The sequence below is a fragment of the Phyllobates terribilis genome, unplaced genomic scaffold (genome assembly GCF_046119375.1).
Source record: "Phyllobates terribilis strain yellow unplaced genomic scaffold, ASM4611937v1 Scaffold_10__3_contigs__length_209671492, whole genome shotgun sequence".
Classification (NCBI taxonomy): Eukaryota; Metazoa; Chordata; class Amphibia; order Anura; family Dendrobatidae; genus Phyllobates; species Phyllobates terribilis.
Genome location: NW_027362770.1, coordinates 204,470,362 through 204,491,293, shown reverse-complemented (window position 1 = coordinate 204,491,293; position 20,932 = coordinate 204,470,362).

The window sequence follows — 20,932 nt, the reverse complement described above, 5'->3', positions numbered from 1 at the left end:
GCAAAAAACGCAACAAATACGCAGCAAAAAACGCAACAAATACGCAGCAAACACAAAGCAAAAACGGCAACAAACACGCAGCAAACACGCAGCAAACACAAGCAAAAACGGCAACAAATACGCAGCAAAAAACGCAACAAATACGCAGCAAACACAAAGCAAAAACGGCAACAAATACGCAGCAAACACGCAGCAAACACAAAGCAAAAACGGCAACAAATACGCAGCAAAAAACGCAACAAATACGCAGCAAACACAAAGCAAAAACGGCAACAAATACGCAGCAAAAACCAGAACAAATACGCAGCAAACACGCAGCAAAAACCGCAACAAATACGCAGCAAAAACCGCAACAAATACGCAGCAAAAAAACGCAACAAATACGCAGCAAACACGCAGCAAAAAACAGAACAAATACGCAGCAAACACGCAGCAAAAACCGCAACAAATACGCAGCAAAAACCGCAACAAATACGCAGCAAACACAAAGCAAAAACCGCAACAAATACGCAGCAAACACAAAGCAAAAACGGCAACAAACACGCAGCAAAAACCAGAACAAATACGCAGCAAACACGCAGCAAAAACCGCAACAAATACGCAGCAAAAAACGCAACAAATACGCAGCAAACACAAAGCAAAAACGGCAACAAATACGCAGCAAACACGCAGCAAAAAACAGAACAAATACGCAGCAAAAACCGCAGCAAACACGCAGCAAAAACCGCAACAAATACGCAGCAAAAACCGCAACAAATACGCAGCAAACACGCAGCAAAAACCACAACAAATACGCAGCAAACACACAGCAAAAACCGCAACAAATACGCAGCAAAAAAACGCAACAAATACGCAGCAAACACACAGCAAAAACCGCAACAAATACGCAGCAAAAAACGCAACAAATACGCAGCAAACACAAAGCAAAAACGGCAACAAATACGCAACAAACACAAAGCAAAAACGGCAACAAATACGCAGCAAAAAACGCAACAAATACGCAGCAAACACAAAGCAAAAACGGCAACAAACACGCAGCAAAAACCAGAACAAATACGCAGCAAACACGCAGCAAAACCGCAACAAATACGCAGCAAACACAAAGCAAAAACCGCAACAAATACGCAGCAAACACGCAGCAAAAAACAGAACAAATACGCAGCAAACACGCAGCAAAAACCGCAACAAATACGCAGCAAAAACCGCAACAAATACGCAGCAAAAACCGCAACAAATACGCAGCAAAAACCACAACAAATACGCAGCAAACACAAAGCAAAAACCGCAACAAATACGCAGCAAACACAAAGCAAAAACCGCAACAAATACGCAGCAAAAAACGCAACAAATACGCAGCAAACACAAAGCAAAAACGGCAACAAATACGCAGCAAACACACAGCAAAAACCAGAACAAATACGCAGCAAACACGCAGCAAAAACCGCAGCAAAAACCGCAACAAATACGCAGCAAAAACCGCAACAAATACGCAGCAAACACAAAGCAAAAACTGCAACAAATACGCAGAAAAACCGCAACAAATACACAGCAAACACGCAGCAAAAACCAGAACAAATACACAGCAAACACGCAGCAAAAAACAGAACAAATACGCAGCAAACACGCAGCAAAAAACAGAACAAATACGCAGCAAAAACCACAACAAATATGCAGCAAAAACCAGAACAAATACGCTGCAAACACGCAGCAAAAACCGCAACAAATACGCAGCAAAAACCGCAACAAATACACAGCAAAAACCGCAACAAATACACAGCAAAAACCGCAACAAATACACAGCAAACACGCAGAAAAAAAACACAACAAACACGCAGCAAAAACCAGAACAAATACGCAGCAAACACGCAGCAAAAACCGCAACAAATACGCAGCAAAAACCAGAACAAATACGCCGCAAACACGTAGCAAATACCACAACAAATACACAGCAAACACGAAGCAAAAAACGCAACAAATACGCAGCAAAAACCGCAACAAATACACAGCAAACACGCAGCAAAAACGCCAACAAATACACAGCAAACATGCAGCAAAAAACGCAACAAATACGCAGCAAAAACCGCAACAAATACACAGCAAAAACCGCAACAAATACACAGCAAACACGAAGCAAAAACGCAACAAATACACAGCAAACACAAGCAAAAAACGCAACAAATACGCAGCAAAAACCGCAACAAATACACAGCAAACACACAGCAAAAACCACAACAAATACACAGAAAAAAACACAACAAATACACAGCAAACACGCAGAAAAAAACACAACAAACACGCAGCAAAAACCAGAACAAATACGCAGCAAACACGCAGCAAAAACCGCAACAAATATGCAGCAAAAACCGCAACAAATACGCAGCAAACACGCAGCAAAAACCACAACAAATACGCAGCAAAAAACAGAACAAATACACAGCAAACACGAAGCAAATACCACAACAAATACACAGCAAACACGCAGCAAAAACGGCAACAAATACACAGCAAACATGCAGCAAAAACCGCAACAAATACACAGCAAACATGCAGCAAAAACCGCAACAAATACACAGCAAACATGCAGCAAAAACCGCAACAAATACGCAGCAAAAACCGCAACACATACACAGCAAAAACCGCAACAAATACACAGCAAAAACCGCAACAAATACACAGCAAACACGAAGCAAAAACGCAACAAATACGCAGCAAACACGCAGCAAAAAACGCAACAAATACACAGCAAACACGAAGCAAAAACCGCAACAAATACGCAGCAAAAACCGCAACAAATACACAGCAAACACACAGCAAAAACCGCAACAAATACACAGCAAACACGCAGCAAAAACCAGAACAAATACGCAGCAAACACGCAGCAAAAAACGCAACAAATATGCAGCAAAAAACGCAACAAATACGCAGCAAACACGCAGCAAAAACCACAACAAATACGCAGCAAAAACCAGAACAAATACGCCGCAAACACGCAGCAAATACCACAACAAATACACAGCAAACACGCAGCAAAAGCGGCAACAAATACACAGCAAACACGCAGCAAAAGCGGCAACAAATACACAGCAAACATGCAGCAAAAACCGCAACAAATACGCAGCAAAAACCGCAACAAATACACAGCAAAAACCGCAACAAATACACAGCAAAAACCGCAACAAATACACAGCAAACACGCAGCAAAAACGCAACAAATACGCAGCAAACACGCAGCAAAAAACGCAACAAATACGCAGCAAACACACAGAAAAAAACACAACAAATACACAGCAAACACGCAGCAAAAAACACAACAAATACGCAGCAAAAACCGCAACAAATACGCAGGAAAAAATGCAACAAATACGCAGCAAAACCGCAACAAATACACAGCAAACACGCAGCAAAAACCCCAACAAATACGCAGGAAAAAATGCAACAAATACGCAGCAAAAACGCAACAAATACGCAGCAAACACGCAGCAAAAAACGCAACAAATACACAGCAAACACGCAGCAAAAAAACACAACAAATACGCAGCAAAAACCGCAACAAATACGCAGCAAACACACAGAAAAAAACACAACAAATACACAGCAAACACGCAGCAAAAAAACACAACAAATACGCAGCAAAAACCGCAACAAATACGCAGGAAAAAATGCAACAAATACGCAGCAAAACCGCAACAAATACGCAGCAAACACGCAGCAAAAATCCAACAAATACGCAGCAAATACGCAGAAAATATGCATTAAACTCACAGCAAAAACCGCAACAAATATGCAGCAAACATGCAGCAAACAGGCAGCAAAAACCAGAACAAATATGCAGCAAACACGCAGCAAAACAGAAACAAATACACAGCAAACACGCAGCAAAAAACGCAAGTAATACGCAGCAAAAACCACAACAAATACGCAGCAAAAAACGGCAACAAATACGCAGCAAAAACGGCAACAAATACGCAGCAAACACGCAGCAAAAACTGCAACAAATACGCAGCAAAAACCGCAACAAATACGCAGCAAAAAATGCAACAAATACACAGCAAACACACAGCAAAAACCAGAACAAATACGCCGCAAACACGCAGCAAAACCCCCAACAAATACGCCGCAAACACGCAGCAAAAACCCCAACAAATACGCAGCAAATATGTAGCAAACGTGCAGCAAAAACCGCAACAAATATGCAGCAAACACGCAGCAAAAACCGCAACAAATACACAGCAAACACACAGCAAAAACCGCAACAAATACGCAGCAAAAAATGCAACAAATACACAGCAAACACACAGCAAAAACCAGAACAAATACGCCGCAAACACGCAGCAAAAACCCCAACAAATACACAGCAAACACACAGCAAAAACCAGAACAAATACGCCGCAAACACGCAGCAAAAACCACAACAAATATGCAGCAAAAACGGCAACAAATACGCAGCAAAAAACGCAACAAATATGCAGCAAACACGCAGCAAAACCCCCAACAAATACGCAGCAAACACGCAGCAAATATGTAACAAACACGCAGCAAAAACCGCAACAAATACGCAGCAAACACGCAGCAAAAACCCCAACAAATACGCAGCAAACACGCAGCAAATATGTAACAAACACGCAGCAAAAACTGCAACAAATACGCAGCAAACACGCAGCAAAAACCCCAACAAATACGCAGCAAACACGCAGCAAATATGTAACAAACACGCAGCAAAAACTGCAACAAATATGCAGCAAACACGCAGCAAAAACCCCAACAAATACGCAGCAAATATGTAGCAAACGTGCAGCAAAAACCGCAACAAATATGCAGCAAACACGCAGCAAAAACCGCAACAAATACACAGCAAATACGCAGCAAAAACCCCAACAAATACGCAGCAAATATGTAGCAAACGTGCAGCAAAACCCGCAACAAATACACAGCAAACACACAGCAAAAACCCCAACAAATATGCAGCAAATATGTAGCAAACACGCAGCAAAAACCGCAACACACAGCAAACACGCAGCAAAAACCCCAACAAATACACAGCAAAAACCCCAACAAATACACAGCAAACACACAGCAAAAACCCCAACAAATACACAGCAAACACACAGCAAAAACCCCAACAAATACGCAGCAAACATGTAGCAAACACGCAGCAAATACCACAACAAATACGCAGCAAACATGCAGAAAAAACGCAACAAATATGCAGCAAATGTGGCGCCCCTGAGGGTTCAGTCACCACAGAGGTACTGCATCTCACCCAGAGGTGTGGTATCTCACTCTCAGGTAAGGCAGGAGTACAGCTCGGGACCCTAACACTACATCCACTACACCACATTTCCGGGGGACAGGGCGAGATTACTCCTACGGGAGAGCACAGTCCCTGATCCCTGGCTGGAGTGGGGAGAAACCATTTAGAAAGGGGGAACTAAGTAGTGAATGGGTGGAGGACGTAGATCCTGGGAGCACTGGAGTAGGAGGTATAAAAGGAAGGAACCATCTTGGTTCAGTAGTACAGTGTTGGAGAGTGAAGGTGACAGGAGCAGGGTCTCTGTATGAGCTCTGCTCCAGAGGCGGGCCTAGCCAGGAGGCCTGAGCCTGAGAGGAGAGGGAGCAGGACGGCTCCAGGAACCGAAGGGACCCCAGGGGTACGGGCTGTGCAAAAGGCCACCCGTACGCCCGCCGCTACCAGGAGGTAGAGGGGTCAGGCCAGAAAAAGGGAACCGGTCCCTCAACTAGCGGAGAAACAGCAAGGCTCAACTAGAAACCGGAGGCTGCAGCATTTCAAGTACCGCAGGCCACAAGTCCACACCAGCCACCAGGAAGGTGGCCACATAGGACCCAGGGGACGGAGCACACGTCGCCCGCCAAGGCCCGGGGGTACCGGATAGAAGTGTCACTGGGTGTGAGGTGCAGGAGTAGGCCAGAGAGAGGACACAGAAGGGGGTCCTGTAATATGCTCCGGAGTTACCCGAGGGTCGGCTGAGCCCCTCACTGCGTGAGCACAGGACGCCGCGGGCCCCTACACTGTCCCTGTATCTGGAACTGCTACAACTGTGAGTAAAGACCTGGGACTGCACTATCTGACTCCGTGTCATTACTGACTACCTGCACCATCACCACCATCATCCATACACGCTGCCCTGGAGCTACACTCCTCCTGTGGGGAGTTATACTACCTTACCTGCTATACCACCAGCTTCAGAGGACTGCTCCGCAGCGGCGGTTCCTATTGACCGCAATCCACAGGTGGCGTAGTCAGACATTTACATTCATATACTAATACTACCCCTTAGTCTGACCACCTGGGTCACAGACCGGGTCACAGCCACTGTGACTACAACCCCCAGCATCTACCGGCCCGGCTCCAGGTGCCCCACGGCCCAGGGGGGGCGTCGCAAACACGCAGCAAAAACCACAACAAATACACAGCAGCTCTGGAGGATAAGACACCATGTAACAGCAGAATAGTGAGTGCAGCTCTGGAGGTGACTGGGGGATAAGACATGATGTAACAGCAGAATACTGACTGCAGCTCTGGAGGTGACTGGAGGATAAGACACCATGTAACAGAAGAATACTGAGCGCAGCTCTGGAGGACAAGACACAATGTAACAGCAGAATAGTGACTGCAGCTCTGGAGGTGACTGGAGGATAAGACACCATGTAACAGAAGAATACTGAGCGCAGCTCTGGAGGACAAGACACAATGTAACAGCAGAATAGTGACTGCAGCTCTGGAGGTGACTGGAGGATAAGACACGATGTAACAGCAGAATAGTGAGTGCAGCTCTGGAGGTGACTGGGGGATAAGACATGATGTAACAGCAGAATAGTGACTGCAGCTCTGGAGGTGACTGGAGGATAAGACATGATGTAACAGCAGAATAGTGAGTGCAGCTCTGGAGGTGACTGGGGGATAAGACATGATGTAACAGCAGAATAGTGACTGCAGCTCTGGAGGTGACTGGAGGATAAGACACCATGTAACAGAAGAATACTGAGCGCAGCTCTGGAGGACAAGACACAATGTAACAGCAGAATAGTGAGGGCAGCTCTGGAGGTGACTGGAGGATAAGACATGATGTAACAGCAGAATAGTGAGTGCAGCTCTGGAGGTGACTGGAGGATAAGACACGATGTAACAGCAGAATAGTGACTGCAGCTCTGGAGGTGACTGGAGAATAAGACATGATGTAACAGTAGAATAGTGACTCCAGCTCTGGAGGTGACTGGAGGATAAGACATGATGTAACAGCAGAATAGTGAGTGCAGCTCTGGATTTGGGGCATGTTTGCTTCTCCCTGGTGCTCTGGGGTCTTTTAATCACATGATGATCCCAGATCAGCTCCATCTTTTCCCATGTGCTTGTGATTACAGTGAGTGCAGCACTGATATTGGGGGCGTCACATTGGGGGTCGCTCTGGTCCGGATATGGAGTCACTTCCTTCTCAGAGATCCCACGGCCTCTATAGCTGGATGTGATGGGAGATAAGAAATGCGGAGGGTTCTCATCATATAGAAGTTATCACATCCATGAGGATAACTCCCATCAGAGCGGAGGCTGAGAGCAGCGAGGAAACAGTGACATCACCGCTCCCCAGATATCAGTTATATTATACAGCAGTGACATCACCGCTCCCCAGATATCAGTTATATTATACAGCAGAGACATCACCGCTCTCCAGATATCAGTTATATTATACAGCAGTGACATCACCGCTCCCCAGATATCAGTTATATTATACAGCAGTGACATCACCGCTCTCCAGATATCAGTTATATTATACAGCAGTGACATCACCGCTCTCCAGATATCAGTTATATTATACAGCAGAGACATCACCGCACTCCAGATATCAGTTATATTATACAGCAGTGACATCACCGCTCTCCAGATATCAGTTATATTATACAGCAGAGACATCACCGCTCTCCAGATATCAGTTATATTATACAGCAGTGACATCACCGCTCTCCAGATATCTGTTATATTATACAGCAGTGACATCACCGCTCTCCAGATATCAGTTATATTATACAGCAGTGACATCACCGCTCTCCAGATATCAGTTATATTATACAGCAGTGACATCACCGCTCCCCAGATATCAGTTATATTATACAGCAGTGACATCACCGCTCCCCAGATATCAGTTATATTATACAGCAGTGACATCACCGCTCCCCAGATATCAGTTATATTATACAGCAGTGACATCACCGCTCCCCAGATATCAGTTATATTATACAGCAGTGACATCACCGCTCTCCAGATATCAGTTATATTATACAGCAGTGACATCACCGCTCTCCAGATATCAGTTATATTATACAGCAGTGACATCACCGCTCTCCAGATATCAGTTATATTATACAGCAGTGACATCACCGCTCTCCAGATATCAGTTATATTATACAGCAATGACATCACCGCTCTCCAGATGTCAGTTATATTATACAGCAGTGACATCACCGCTCCCCAGATATCAGTTATATTATACAGCAGAGACATCACCGCTCCCCAGATATCAGTTATATTATACAGCAGTGACATCACCGCTCTCCAGATATCAGTTATATTATACAGCGGTGACATCACAGCTCTCCAGATATCAGTTATATTATACAGCAGTGACATCACCGCTCTCCAGATATCAGTTATATTATACAGCAGTGACATCACCGCTCTCCAGATATCAGTTATATTATACAGCAGTGACATCACCGCTCTCCAGATATCAGTTATATTATACAGCAGTGACATCACCGTTCTCCAGATATCAGTTATATTATACAGCAGTGACATCACCGCTCTCCAGATATCAGTTATATTATACAGCAGAGACATCACCGCTCTCCAGATATCAGTTATATTATACAGCAGTGACATCACCGCTCCCCAGATATCAGTTATATTATACAGCAGTGACATCACCGCTCTCCAGATATCAGTTATATTATACAGCAGTGACATCACCGCTCCCCAGATATCAGTTATATTATACAGCAGTGACATCACCGCTCTCCAGATATCAGTTATATTATACAGCGGTGACATCACCGCTCTCCAGATATCAGTTATATTATACAGCAGTGACATCACCGCTCCCCAGATATCAGTTATATTATACAGCAGTGACATCACCGCTCTCCAGATATCAGTTATATTATACAGCGGTGACATCACCGCTCTCCAGATATCAGTTATATTATACAGCAGTGACATCACCGCTCTCCAGATATCAGTTATATTATACAGCGGTGACATCACCGCTCTCCAGATATCAGTTATATTATACAGCAGAGACATCACCGCTCTCCAGATATCAGTTATATTATACAGCAGTGACATCACCGCTCTCCAGATATCAGTTATATTATACAGCAGTGACATCACCGCTCCCCAGATATCAGTTATATTATACAGCGGTGACATCACCGCTCTCCAGATATCAGTTATATTATACAGCGGTGACATCACCGCTCTCCAGATATCAGTTATATTATACAGCAGAGACATCACCGCTCCCCAGATATCAGTTATATTATACAGCAGTGACATCACCGCTCTCCAGATATCAGTTATATTATACAGCAGTGACATCACCGCTCCCCAGATATCAGTTATATTATACAGCGGTGACATCACCGCTCTCCAGATATCAGTTATATTATACAGCAGAGACATCACCGCTCCCCAGATATCAGTTATATTATACAGCAGTGACATCACCGCTCTCCAGATATCAGTTATATTATACAGCAGAGACATCACCGCTCTCCAGATATCAGTTATATTATACAGCAGTGACATCACCACTCTCCAGATATCAGTTATATTATACAGCAGTGACATCACCGCTCTCCAGATATCAGTTATATTATACAGCGGTGACATCACCGCTCCCCAGATATCAGTTATATTATACAGCAGAGACATCACCGCTCTCCAGATATCAGTTATATTATACAGCGGTGACATCACCGCTCTCCAGATATCAGTTATATTATACAGCAGTGACATCACCGCTCTCCAGATATCAGTTATATTATACAGCGGTGACATCACCGCTCCCCAGATATCAGTTATATTATACAGCAGAGACATCACCGCTCTCCAGATATCAGTTATATTATACAGCGGTGACATCACCGCTCTCCAGATATCAGTTATATTATACAGCAGTGACATCACCGCTCCCCAGATATCAGTTATATTATACAGCAGTGACATCACCGCTCTCCAGATATCAGTTATATCATACAGCAGTGACATCACCGCTCCCCAGATATCAGTTATATTATACAGCAGTGACATCACCACTCTCCAGATATCAGTGATATTATACAGCAGTGACATCACCGCTCTCCAGATATCAGTGATATTATACAGCAGTGACATCACCGCTCTCCAGATATCAGTTATATTATACAGCAGTGACATCACCACTCTCCAGATATCAGTGATATTATACAGCAGTGACATCACCGCTCTCCAGATATCAGTTATATTATACAGCAGAGACATCACCGCTCTCCAGATATCAGTTATATTATACAGCAGTGACATCTCCGCTCTCCAGATATCGGTTATATTATACAGCAGTGACATCACCGCTCTCCAGATATCAGTGATATTATACAGCAGTGACATCACCGCTCTCCAGATATCAGTTATATTATACAGCGGTGACATCACCGCTCTCCAGATATCAGTTATATTATACAGCGGTGACATCACCGCTCTCCAGATATCAGTTATATTATACAGCAGTGACATCACCGCTCTCCAGATATCAGTTATATTATACAGCAGTGACATCACCGCTCTCCAGATATCAGTTATATTATACAGCGGTGACATCACCGCTCTCCAGATATCAGTTATATTATACAGCAGTGACATCACCGCTCCCCAGATATCAGTTATATTATACAGCAGTGACATCACCGCTCCCCAGATATCAGTTATATTATACAGCAGTGACATCACCGCTCCCCAGATATCAGTTATATTATACAGCAGTGACATCACCTCTCTCCAGATATCAGTTATATTATACAGCGGTGACATCACCGCTCTCCAGATATCAGTTATATTATACAGCAGAGACATCACCGCTCTCCAGATATCAGTTATATTATACAGCAGTGACATCACCGCTCTCCAGATATCAGTTATATTATACAGCAGTGACATCACCGCTCTCCAGATATCAGTTATATTATACAGCAGTGACATCACCGCTCTCCAGATATCAGTTATATTATACAGCAGTGACATCACCGCTCTCCAGATATCAGTTATATTATACAGCAGTGACATCACCACTCTCCAGATATCAGTTATATTATACAGCAGTGACATCACCGCTCTCCAGATATCAGTTATATTATACAGCAGTGACATCACCACTCTCCAGATATCAGTTATATTATACAGCAGTGACATCACCGCTCTCCAGATATCAGTTATATTATACAGCAGTGACATCACCGCTCCCCAGATATCAGTTATATTATACAGCAGTGACATCACCGCTCTCCAGATATCAGTTATATTATACAGCAGTGACATCACCGCTCTCCAGATATCAGTTATATTATACAGCGGTGACATCACCGCTCTCCAGATATCAGTTATATTATACAGCAGAGACATCACCGCTCTCCAGATATCAGTTATATTATACAGCAGTGACATCACCGCTCCCCAGATATCAGTTATATTATACAGCGGTGACATCACCGCTCTCCAGATATCAGTTATATTATACAGCGGTGACATCACCGCTCTCCAGATATCAGTTATATTATACAGCAGTGACATCACCGCTCTCCAGATATCAGTTATATTATACAGCAGAGACATCACCGCTCTCCAGATATCAGTTATATTATACAGCAGTGACATCACCGCTCTCCAGATATCAGTTATATTATACAGCAGAGACATCACCGCTCTCCAGATATCAGTTATATTATACAGCGGTGACATCACCGCTCTCCAGATATCAGTTATATTATACAGCGGTGACATCACCGCTCCCCAGATATCAGTTATATTATACAGCGGTGACATCACCGCTCTCCAGATATCAGTTATATTATACAGCAGTGACATCACCGCTCTCCAGATATCAGTTATATTATACAGCGGTGACATCACCGCTCTCCAGATATCAGTTATATTATACAGCAGTGACATCACCGCTCTCCAGATATCAGTTATATTATACAGCAGTGACATCACCGCTCTCCAGATATCAGTTATATTATACAGCAGAGACATCACCGCTCCCCAGATATCAGTTATATTATACAGCGGTGACATCACCGCTCTCCAGATATCAGTGATATTATACAGCAGTGACATCACCGCTCTCCAGATATCAGTTATATTATACAGCAGTGACATCACCGCTCTCCAGATATCAGTTATATTATACAGCAGTGACATCACCGCTCTCCAGATATCAGTTATATTATACAGCGGTGACATCACCGCTCTCCAGATATCAGTTATATTATACAGCGGTGACATCACCGCTCTCCAGATATCAGTTATATTATACAGCGGTGACATCACCGCTCTCCAGATATCAGTTATATTATACAGCAGTGACATCACCGCTCTCCAGATATCAGTTATATTATACAGCAGTGACATCACCGCTCTCCAGATATCAGTTATATTATACAGCAGTGACATCACCGCTCTCCAGATATCAGTTATATTATACAGCAGTGACATCACCGCTCTCCAGATATCAGTTATATTATACAGCGGTGACATCACCGCTCTCCAGATATCAGTTATATTATACAGCGGTGACATCACCGCTCTCCAGATATCAGTTATATTATACAGCAGTGACATCACCGCTCTCCAGATATCAGTTATATTATACAGCAGTGACATCACCGCTCTCCAGATATCAGTTATATTATACAGCAGAGACATCACCGCTCTCCAGATATCAGTTATATTATACAGCGGTGACATCACCGCTCTCCAGATATCAGTTATATTATACAGCAGTGACATCACCGCTCTCCAGATATCAGTTATATTATACAGCGGTGACATCACCGCTCTCCAGATATCAGTTATATTATACAGCAGTGACATCACCGCTCTCCAGATATCAGTTATATTATACAGCAGTGACATCACCGCTCTCCAGATATCAGTTATATTATACAGCAGTGACATCACCGCTCTCCAGATATCAGTTATATTATACAGCTGTGACATCACCGCTCTCCAGATATCAGTTATATTATACAGCGGTGACATCACCGCTCTCCAGATATCAGTTATATTATACAGCTGTGACATCACCGCTCTCCAGATATCAGTTATATTATACAGCGGTGACATCACCGCTCTCCAGATATCAGTTATATTATACAGCAGTGACATCACCGCTCTCCAGATATCAGTTATATTATACAGCAGTGACATCACCGCTCTCCAGATATCAGTTATATTATACAGCTGTGACATCACCGCTCTCCAGATATCAGTTATATTATACAGCGGTGACATCACCGCTCTCCAGATATCAGTTATATTATACAGCAGTGACATCACCGCTCTCCAGATATCAGTTATATTATACAGCTGTGACATCACCGCTCTCCAGATATCAGTTATATTATACAGCGGTGACATCACCGCTCTCCAGATATCAGTTATATTATACAGCGGTGACATCACCGCTCTCCAGATATCAGTTATATTATACAGCGGTGACATCACCGCTCTCCAGATATCAGTTATATTATACAGCGGTGACATCACCGCTCTCCAGATATCAGTTATATTATACAGCGGTGACATCACCGCTCTCCAGATATCAGTTATATTATACAGCGGTGACATCACCGCTCTCCAGATATCAGTTATATTATACAGCAGTGACATCACCGCTCTCCAGATATCAGTTATATTATACAGCTGTGACATCACCGCTCTCCAGATATCAGTTATATTATACAGCGGTGACATCACCGCTCTCCAGATATCAGTTATATTATACAGCGGTGACATCACCGCTCTCCAGATATCAGTTATATTATACAGCGGTGACATCACCGCTCTCCAGATATCAGTTATATTATACAGCGGTGACATCACCGCTCTCCAGATATCAGTTATATTATACAGCGGTGACATCACCGCTCTCCAGATATCAGTTATATTATACAGCAGTGACATCACCACTCTCCAGATATCAGTTATATTATACAGCAGAGACATCACCGCTCTCCAGATATCAGTTATATTATACAGCAGTGACATCACCGCTCTCCAGATATCAGTTATATTATACAGCAGTGACATCACCGCTCTCCAGATATCAGTTATATTATACAGCGGTGACATCACCGCTCTCCAGATATCAGTGATATTATACAGCTGTGACATCACCGCTCTCCAGATATCAGTTATATTATACAGCAGTGACATCACCGCTCTCCAGATATCAGTTATATTATACAGCAGTGACATCACCGCTCCCCAGATATCAGTTATATTATACAGCGGTGACATCACCGCTCTCCAGATATCAGTTATATTATACAGCGGTGACATCACCGCTCTCCAGATATCAGTTATATTATACAGCAGTGACATCACCGCTCTCCAGATATCAGTTATATTATACAGCAGTGACATCACCGCTCTCCAGATATCAGTGATATTATACAGCTGTGACATCACCGCTCTCCAGATATCAGTTATATTATACAGCAGTGACATCACCGCTCTCCAGATATCAGTTATATTATACAGCAGTGACATCACCGCTCTCCAGATATCAGTTATATTATACAGCAGTGACATCACCTCTCTCCAGATATCAGTTATATTATACAGCAGTGACATCACCGCTCTCCAGATATCAGTTATATTATACAGCAGTGACATCACCGCTCTCCAGATATCAGTTATATTATACAGCAGTGACATCACCGCTCCCCAGATATCAGTTATATTATACAGCGGTGACATCACCGCTCTCCAGATATCAGTTATATTATACAGCGGTGACATCACCGCTCTCCAGATATCAGTTATATTATACAGCAGTGACATCACCGCTCTCCAGATATCAGTTATATTATACAGCAGTGACATCACCGCTCCCCAGATATCAGTTATATTATACAGCGGTGACATCACCGCTCTCCAGATATCAGTTATATTATACAGCGGTGACATCACCGCTCTCCAGATATCAGTTATATTATACAGCGGTGACATCACATAGATAGGCGCAGTTTCATCAGGTGTTACTCCTACTTGTATATATCTTGTCACCTGTATATCATGCAATGTACCATATGTTGGATGTACTGGCGGACCTCTTAAAATCAGAGCGAGGAGACCCTTATCTGATGCCACTAGCAAAATTATATCCACAAGCTCCGCTATGAGTAAACCTTTCATCCATACACATAATGGCGATACTAAGGATTTTAGAGTAATGAGGCAGAGGAGCCGGGGCCTGTGCCGGGCTGTGAGTGGTGTCCAGCGATGCGGCAGGCAGAGTGTGCGGCTTCCGGTGGCCGCGGCCATCCTCCAGAGGCCGACATCCACAAGAAAATGGCAGTCGGAGCCTGAGCTCCAGCGGCCATTTTCCTGTAGATCACAGCCTCAGGAAGATGGCCGCGGCCACCGGAAGCCGCACACTCTGCCTGCCGCATCGCTGGACACCACTCACAGCCCGGCACAGGCCCCGGCTCCTCTGCCTCACTGCCGGACGCCGCTCACAGGTCCAGGCCCTAGGCCAGTCCACAGGCCCCAGACCCCAGGCCAGTCCACAAGCCCCAGACCAGTCCACAGGCCCCAGACCCCAGGCCAGTCCACAGGCCCCAGGCCAGTCCACAAGCCCCAGACCAGTCCACAGGCCCCAGGCCAGTCCACAGGCCCCAGACCCCAGGCCAGTCCACAGGCCCCAGACCCCAGGCCAGTCCACAGGCCCCAGACCCCAGGCCAGTCCACAAGCCCCAGACCAGTCCACAGGCCCCAGACCCCAGGCCAGTCCACAGGCCCCAGACCCCAGGCCAGTCCACAGGCCCCAGACCCCAGGCCAGTCCACAGGCCCCAGACCCCAGGCCAGTCCACAAGCCCCAGACCAGTCCACAGGCCCCAGACCCCAGGCCAGTCCACAGGCCCCAGACCCCAGGCCAGTCCACAGGCCCCAGACCCCAGGCCAGTCCACAGACCCCAGGCCAGTCCACAGGCCCCAGACCAGTCCACAGGCCCCAGACCCCGGGCCAGTCCACAAGCCCCAGACCAGTCCACAGGCCCCAGACCCCAGGCCAGTCCACAGGCCCCAGACCCCAGGCCAGTCCACAGGCCCCAGACCCCAGGTCAGTCCACAGGCCCCAGACCCCAGGTCAGTCCACAGGCCCCAGACCCCAGGCCAGTCCACAGGCCCCAGGTCAGTCCACAGGCCCCAGACCCCAGGTCAGTCCACAGGCCCCAGACCCCAGGCCAGTCCACAGGCCCCAGACCCCAGGTCAGTCCACAAGCCCCAGACCCCAGGCCAGTCCACAAGCCCCAGACCAGTCCACAGGCCCCAGACCAGTCCACAGGCCAGTCCACAGGCCCCAGACCCCAGGCCAGTCCACAGGCCCCAGACCCCAGGCCAGTCCACAGGCCCCAGACCCCAGGCCAGTCCACAGGCCCCAGACCCCAGGCCAGTCCACAGGCCCCAGACCCCAGGCCAGTCCACAGGCCCCAGACCAGTCCACAGGCCCCAGACCCCAGGCCAGTCCACAAGCCCCAGACCAGTCCACAGGCCCCAGACCCCAGGCCAGTCCACAGGCCCCAGACCCCAGGCCAGTCCACAGGCCCCAGACCCCAGGCCAGTCCACAGGCCCTAGACCCCAGGCCAGTCCACAGGCCCCAGGTCAGTCCACAGGCCCCAGACCCCAGGTCAGTCCACAGGCCCCAGACCCCAGGCCAGTCCACAGGCCCCAGACCCCAGGTCAGTCCACAAGCCCCAGACCCCAGGCCAGTCCACAGACCCCAGACCCCAGGCCAGTCCACAGGCCCCAGACCCCAGGTCAGTCCACAGGCCCCAGACCCCAGGTCAGTCCACAGGCCCCAGGCCAGTCCACAGGCCCCAGACCCCAGGCCAGTCCACAGGCCCCAGACCCCAGGTCAGTCCACAGGCCCCAGACCCCAGGTCAGTCCACAGGCCCCAGACCCCAGGTCAGTCCACAGGCCCCAGACCCCAGGCCAGTCCACAGGCCCCAGGTCAGTCCACAGGCCCCAGACCCCAGGTCAGTCCACAGGCCCCAGACCCCAGGTCAGTCCACAGGCCCCAGACCCCAGGCCAGTCCACAGGCCCCAGACCCCAGGTCAGTCCACAAGCCCCAGACCCCAGGCCAGTCCATAGACCCCAGACCCCAGGCCAGTCCACAGACCCCAGGCCAGTCCACAGACCACAGACCCCAGGTCAGTCCACAGGCCCCAGACCCCAGGTCAGTCCACAGGCCCCAGGCCAGTCCACAGACCCCAGGCCAGTCCACAGGCCCCAGACCCCAAGTCAGTCCACAGGCCCCAGACCCCAGGTCAGTCCACAGGCCCCAGACCCCAGGCCAGTCCACAGGCCCCAGACCCCAGGTCAGTCCACAGGCCCCAGACCCCAGGCCAGTCCACAGGCCCCAGACCCCAGGCCAGTCCACAGGCCCCAGACCCCAGGCCAGTCCACAGGCCCCAGACCCCAGGTCAGTCCACAAGCCCCAGACCCCAGGCCAGTCCATAGACCCCAGGCCAGTCCACAGACCCCAGGCCAGTCCACAGACCACAGACCCCAGGCCAGTCCACAGGCCCCAGACCCCAAGTCAGTCCACAGGCCCCAGACCCCAGGTCAGTCCACAGGCCCCAGACCCCAGGTCAGTCCACAGGCCCCAGACCCCAGGCCAGTCCACAGGCCCCAGACCCCAGGTCAGTCCACAGGCCCCAGACCCCAGGCCAGTCCACAGGCCCCAGACCCCAGGCCAGTCCACAGACCCCAGGCCAGTCCACAGGCCCCAGACCCCAGGTCAGTCCACAGGCCCCAGACCCCAGGCCAGTCCACAGGCCCCAGACCCCAGGTCAGTCCACAAGCCCCAGACCCCAGGCCAGTCCATAGACCCCAGACCCCAGGCCAGTCCACAGACCCCAGGCCAGTCCACAGACCACAGACCCCAGGCCAGTCCACAGACCCCAGGCCAGTCCACAGACCCCAGCCGCGACCAATCAGCACAGCGGTGTTTAACTTTTGCGGCAAGATCACTGATTGGTCGCGGCCGGAGAGCGCGACCAATCAGCGAATCGTATTGGTGAGGAGCGGGGAGCGGCGCTGCCTGTGCGGCTACTTCCACTGCGAGGACATGAGCGGCCACTCGCAGCAAAAGCATCCCGACTGGCGGTCGAGGTCCTGCTGCTGCTACCGGCCGGGAGATGAGCCGCTAACGGCCGCCATCTTTTTTCAGAAGTCCCGCGGCGCTGATTGGCCGCTGCCAGACCAATGAGCGACGCGGGATTTCCAGGACAGACAGACAGACGGGATAAGACGATTATATATATAGATATATCGCTAGCACTCTTTGGTAACATGGTATGCAGCTGACGTTTTTGGCCGGTGTTGCTTGTTCTTGGCTGCTATACTTTAGTATATCTGTCACCTTCACTTGGTATAAACTGTTAGGGTGCAGCAGGAGAGGATGATGGGAAGGTAAACGGATGGGGCTTAGCCGGGTGTCGCTGATGGCCGTGCCGTCACACAATGTCCAGACAGAAGATTCTGACTTTACTGGGAATAGCACAAATATTTGCAGCAACCTCCATGGAAACCAGATAAACAATGGCCGGTTTATAGACACAGTGTATATATGTATATACTTATTTTATACAGTGGATATAAAAAGTCTACACACCCCTATTAAAATACAAGGTATTTGTCATATAGAAGAATAACTTCAGAGCTCCCTCCTCCCGTAATGTGGTTAAATAATGTGGTTGCATAACTCTGCACACCCTTACAGTAAGTTTTTCTTGCAGTCCCCTGTGAATTTCTGGCAGTCTTCAGTCTTTCTCGGTCGGGGTCTATCACTCGGCACATCTAGAATTGGCTCCACATCTGTCAGATTGAGGGGGCATCTCCAGTGTACAGCGCCCTCTTCAGGTCACCACAGATTGTCCCTTGGATTGAGGTTGGGGCTCGGCTGTCCCAGAACTTCCATCTTTTTCTGGAGAAGCCGTGCTTTTGGCGATTTGGAGGTCGTTGTTGCTGAATGGTGAAATTCCCCCTCATCTTCAGCTTTTTAGCAGAGGCCGGAAGGTTCTAATGTAAAATTGTGTGATATTTGTTCATGGCATCCTCCACCATGCCTCACTGTGGGGATGCTGATCTTCTGGTGATGTTCTTTTTGGAATTATGGCATAAAGGATCCCTGTCAGTTCTCATCAGACAGAACACATTTTCTGCTTCTGGTCAACATGATGGAGGTTCTGGCAGATCATCGCTGGGTCTGGATGTTTTTTTTATAAGAAAAGTCTTCCGTCTTGACCCCAACCACACAAACTGGACATATGAGGAGATTGTTGTCACGTGCAGGACACAGCCAGGACTAGCCAGAAATTTCTGCAGCTCATTTAATGTTGCGGTTGGCCTCTTGCAGCCTCATTTGACCGATTTTCTTTTTGTCTTTTCATCATTTTTTGAGGGACGTCCAGTTCTGGGTAATGTCACTGTTGTGCTAGATTCAGCCCCTTCTTGATGATATCTTCACAGTCTCCATGGAAGATCTAATGCCTGGGAAATGTTCTTGTACCTTCTCCTGACTGACAACTTTCCACAATGAGATCCTTTGCTGTGTTGTCAGCTGTTTATGGATCAGAAAATGTCAGGAAAATCCTCAGAGAGCAGCGACACTTTCTCTTAGGTTAATCAAAATCGCTGTAAATGACGGCGGCTGAGCACTGACTACTATGTAACATGAGGGGAAATGTGATCGTCTGATTCTGAGCACAACCTCAGCCCTGATAAGAGGGTGTGCACACTTATGCAACCACATTATTGTAGGGTTTTTTGTTTTATTTTCCTTTTTAAATGATTTCAGTTTGTTTCTCAGTGGATTTTTGCTGATTAGGCAGGTAGTCACACTCAACCACCTGCTGTGATCTTTTGGAGCGAACAGCTCTCTGCAGCCCCCTAGCATCTGGACAATTACACGATTGGCCAACGATCAACGGAGGAGACCGCAGGCTGTTTGTACTAACAGGCCGGTTATTGGAAAACTAACAGTGAGCTTATGGTATATACATGTCACGGGTGTGTCACGGTTTGACAGACAGTCATTCTGGATCCGGCTGTAGAAGGTCACTGCGCTTGGCCTTGCAGACACCTTCTTGATCCTTTCATCATCCTCCCTCTCTAGGACCCAGCGGTGATCTCCACCTTCTGCTGCTAATTAACACACCCTTGCTGGATCTTTAAACACACTCAGTTGCTCCAGAGAATCGCCAGTGATAGAGTATATTCCTCTGTTCAGGTCTGGAGTACTAGCAGTCGGCAAGATTCTTCTTGGAGTTCCTTTGTGGATTGTAGTCGTGATCTCTCTGGTGTCTTCTCAAAGCTAAGTGTATCCCCTTGTCTGTTTCCCTGGTTTGTCTTTAGTTACAGTGGGGCTGACTAGTGCTCACCCCTCCCGCTCCCCACCTAGGGCCTAGCTCTAGGGTCAGCCAGGGCTAAGGTATCCTGCTCGGCGAAAGGTGCGGAAACTATTTAGGGATGATAGGGGAGTCAGGTTGTTGTTAGATCTGCTTAGGGGTCTACACTCTCCCTTTCCCTAGTTGCTTGGCTTCCCCCCCTTTTCCCGTCGTTGTATGCTGCTTTCTTCCCATACCTAGCATGACAAT